Raw genomic sequence first — 4,792 nt, 5'->3', positions numbered from 1 at the left:
GGAGGAGCCTGGGAGTTAACCTGCAGGCCCTGAGGGGTCCAAAGGTGTAGTCAGAGAAACTTTGGGGCATGGAATATGGTCTAGAGGGCTTCAGTCAAATCCCGCTCTCAGTCTCTCATATCATGACCATAAGCCAGCTAGACAAGCCCCTGGGTGGATTTCCCCATGGGCATGAAGGGTAACAACATCCCGTGAGGGTGCTGTGACCGTGGAGTGACATGCACAAGCACCTAGAAGTGTAGCCATACGTCTGCATAGTAACAGGCATGTGACCATAAGATCCCCAGCAGTGCATATCTCCAGCAGCCAGCACGGTGCCTAGCACATAGTAGGCGCTTAGTAAAATCTCCGGCACATGAATGCCTTTGGTGGTTGTCCTCAGCCTACAGAATAACAACCAGCTTAGCATGGCAGCCATCAAGGCCTTCCTAGATCTGCCCCAACCAGCCCCTCAGAATCACATCCACATCTTAGATATAGGTCCCCCTGCCCACCAAGCAAGCTGCCTCAGGACTGCCATCACCTGCCCGTGCAGCTAAAGCTTTTCCCCATCAATATTTTGCTTGCGTCATTCCTTCTGTCCAGAGACTGGGAGAGCCCTATCTCTTCATCTATACCCCGCCCTTCCAGGAAGACTTCCTGGTCACCTTGCTCTCCTCTGAGCAGTCACCAGTACTGGGGCCTCCCTGCTACTGAACAGGAGCAAATCTAGGTAGGGAGGAGCTAGGTCATCCCTGGGCCCACACTGTGCCCTCCCAGCCATTGTTTATGCAGCCCTGGGCCCTCGGCCTGCAGCCAGAGAGAAGAGGTTTCCTATACCACCTGTTCCTCTAACCCCCTTCCTTCTAACAACATTGGAAACTGGATTTTCGGCTTCTTAATGTCAGTTCCAGCCAGACAGGCAGCACTCACCAAGGTCTTCCTCCAAGGTAAATTTACAGAGCAATTAAATTGTCATTTGCGGAGCCAGGGAGAGGCCCTGGCTGGGCAGAGCCTGCCCAGCCTACCTGGTCCTGACCTGGTCTCCAGGGTCCACCTAGAGTGGACAACCTGGCTCTGCTCCACTAAGGACCACTGAGGGGCCTTGGGAAGTGGCTTCCCCTCAGCATCTGTGTGTCTTTTTACATCACCAGGGTGCCCTGGAGTGAGGGGGCCCAGCTGAGTCCATCTGAGTCAGTTTCAGATCCCTCAAGGCCCATCGGGTATCTCAGGGTCCATTTCTGATATACTGAGGAGGACACTGAGGCCACCCAGCAAGTGAGGCCCCTCCTTCCATTCACCTCCCTCCTTCTGGCCTGGTTTCTGGGTGTCACACATACAGGTTTCCCATGCTCAGTGCTAACAAGAGCTGCGCTGAGGGCAGGAAAGAAGGCCATAGCCAAGCCACAGAAGTACAAATTCCAGGCTACCTGTCCCACCCTGGGGTGCCCTGGAGCCATTGTATCATGCACAGATGGGCAGACTGGGGCCCAGGAAGGCAGGGTCAAGTCCTCACACTGCCACTCCACGAGCTCTTCTGAACAAAGTCCACCTGGAGACTTTTTGGGATCTCCCTTGATCTCCACCCCCGTTTTCTCCAACTCTCTTTCCTTGGCCAGCAAAAGAGGTAAGTAGCCCATTCACAGACAGGTTGGAAATCAGATGGCTCCTAAACATATGAAAAGATGCCTAACCTGACTTGAAAACAGAAAGGTACAAAGTAACTCTATGAGAGGATACTTTTCTATTAGAGTGTCACAGATCAGAATGCAACCTTTCCACTGTTGGCCAGGCAGCAGGAAACAGGCAGCCAGTCAAGTTCACAGCAACGCCACAGGAATTTAGCAATTGCTGTTGAAACTGCAAACACACTCCCCTTGGACACAGGAACGGTAGTGCTAAGGATATATCCTTTAGTGCTACTCCCAGGTGTGTGACAAGATGTGGGAACAAGGGGAATAACCATGGAATGCTGTGTGTTAACAAGAGACTGTGAACAACCCAAACGGACATCCTTGGAGGGGGCCCACAGTGAAACCCTGTAGCCATTAGGAATTTCTGCCCAAGGCTGCTCCTCATGGACCTGGTTCCAGGAACACCAGTCTGGTAGACAGTGGGGCAAAACACTGCCTTTTGTGCAAAAAAGAAGCCTAGGGCACTTGCTTGGCATGTGAGGTGTGGCCAGATGGTGTTGTGTGTACCCAGGCGACTCCTGGCTGGCACTGCCACTGGCTGCCCTGCTGAGGATCCCACCCTCAGCTCAGAGGCTTCTGTCTCTGGGAGGGAGGAGGAAGAGAGGCAGGATCTAGGTGAGATCCCTGCCCAGGCCCTCCAGCCCTCCTCACCTAGGGCAGAATTTGCAAACTTAGGACTTAAGCAAATGACTTCCTTGTGGTTTTAGCACTAACGACCTTGCAGGTGCAGCGAGCAACGCTAGTCCCTGGGGTGTTCCCTCCACCCACAGAACCTGCCCACCCTACCACCCAGCTTCTGGCCCTGAGCCTGGCCAGCCCCGCCTCCTCTGCACCAGGACCTAGACTTGACGTAAGGGATCACGCTGAACACGCACTAACCACCAACCCTAAGTGATGGGTTCTATTGTAGCCCCACTTACAGGGAGGAAACCAAGGTTTGTCCAGGACTGGACAGCTATGAAGGGCCAGGGCCAGGGTACAGAAACCAGTGAGCCCCACCTGAGAGGCTGCACTGGTAGAGACCAGAGGATAGGATACTGGGGCCTCCTGTACTGGCCGGGAGTAAGTGGGAAGGGGGGGGTGTGACAGGAAAGAGCAGTTGGCTTCTCTCTGCTCACCTGACAACTTCCAGAACCCCAGAACGGGACACTTCCTGAGAAAGACCGAAAAGTGAGGTGAGGAAAGAGTCCTTTGGGGCCATGTGGGGACTGAGGACAAAGCTGGAATAGCTGCTGCCCAGCTGGCCCTAACACCTAGCAAAGACCTCAACACCAGGCGACATGATGGGAAAACAGGGCCAGGGAGAGGTAGGCAGCCGGTACAGACTCCACTATTTACTGTGTGACCCTGCTAAGCTGTTTAACTTTCGGAGCCTCAGTTTTTCCTCTATAAAATGGGGATGACAATAATCCTTACCTCACAGAGCTCTTTGGGGAAAAACATGAGATGAGAGTTGAAAAACACTAAGAACAGTGCCTGACAGACAGTAGATGCTCAATGAACGCAAGTTTTCATGGTTAATATTATCAAAGCAGAGGAGCCAGAGGGGCCCAGCAATGCCCCCTCCCACTTCTCCTACTATATCCACACTCATCTTCCCGCCAGTGGACCTGCACACTATACCGAGCCAACATCTTCCCCATCACCCCCTCAGATAAAACTACATAAGGGGAGAAGACTGGGGGCTTCCCCTCTCCCTGTCATCCCTCCTCTGCTGGACAGATGAAGACATGAGAGACAGAAAGGAGCGAGACCTTGGCCAGGCTCACCCAGGGGTAGAATCTGTGTGATCCTAGGGACAGCACCACAGACTGGGTTTCCAGGTTCCCTTGGGAATCAAGATTCCCAAACTGGAAGCCCCCGCATCACCTAGAGGCTATGGGATCCCAGGCCCGCTGCCCACCCTGGGACCAGGCCCTGCTCTTGTACAGAAAGGGACACCCTCCCTGCCAAGTCATTAATGGGGGATATTAAAAAATATTTATCTCCCCAGTTCCTCCCACAACTCAACCAAATATAGCAAGTAATTTTTTTGAAAAAGGAGTTCTGCTCCAGAAAGATAATATTTATATAAGAGGTGGTTTTCATAAACCAATACAAAACCTAAAGCGCCCTTTCAGACAGCAATCCATAATTTCTGAGCCAGTCCTGAGCAGAGGGACACCCAAGCCACAGCCCCTTCCCCTCTGTCTGACTGGGAACCCCCAGAGGGTAAGTCCTGCTAGTTCCAAAAGGACTCTGTCCAGGCTACACTTTGGGGACAGAGAGGACATTTCTCTCTGAACCCCTCAGTCTGACAGGAGTTGGAGGTGAGCAAGGGCACGGGTAGCAGAGACTGCCTGGAGAGGACGGGGCAGGGGTCCTCTACACCCTTCACTCTCAGGAGCTTCGAAGTGTGCTGGGGCCACATCTAACGAGTGCTTTGGCAGAAAGAGGAATCCCACACTCCTTTGAAGGAGGAGAGGAAGACATGATACCCTCCCACGCAAACTGCAAGATCTGAAAGTTTCCCTCCGTGCCCACAGATGGGCAGGGGCCACTTCAGGTCATCTGGTCAGGGAACAACGCCTGAGGCCGCGAATCCACTACCCCAGGAAGGTGGGTCTCAGGCCTCAGCAGTTCAAAGCCCCACCAACTCCTGCCTGCGACATCCGCTTGGGTTGTAGAAAGAGGAAGACCTGCGGTGGGGGCGGGGTGGGGGCACCCAGGCCACCGGCTGACGTGCTGCACCTTCACGGGCGTTTTATTGCGCCCTGGAAGGAGGACCGTGTCTCTCCCGAGGCGGCTGTGACGCTGGGCCTCCGAGTCCCTGGTTTGTCACCGCCCAGCAGGCCCTAGCATCTGCACCTGCACGATGCGGGAGGGTTGCAGCGCGGCGCGGGGGTCAAGTGCAGAAGCACAGGGCGTGGGCTGAGGCTCGCAAGAGTGGACGGGGACCCGTGCGGAGGGGGAAGCCCCAGAGGTCCAAGCAACGGGCCCCGGAGCGACAGGCGTCGGGTCTCCCAAGGCGGAACCCGCCCCGACCCCGCGAAGGTGGCAGCGCAGCTTTGCCGGGTGCCCTGAGAGCATCTGCGGAGGCTTCCGGAGCCCTAGCTTCCTGCTCGCCCGCGGGGGCGAGG

Source organism: Fukomys damarensis, unplaced genomic scaffold (genome assembly GCF_012274545.1).
Source record: "Fukomys damarensis isolate Sample0158 unplaced genomic scaffold, DMR_v1.0_HiC HiC_scaffold_13, whole genome shotgun sequence".
Classification (NCBI taxonomy): domain Eukaryota; kingdom Metazoa; phylum Chordata; class Mammalia; order Rodentia; family Bathyergidae; genus Fukomys; species Fukomys damarensis.
The sequence above is the reverse complement of the archived record's forward strand: the minus strand, read 5'-3'. Positions refer to the sequence as shown.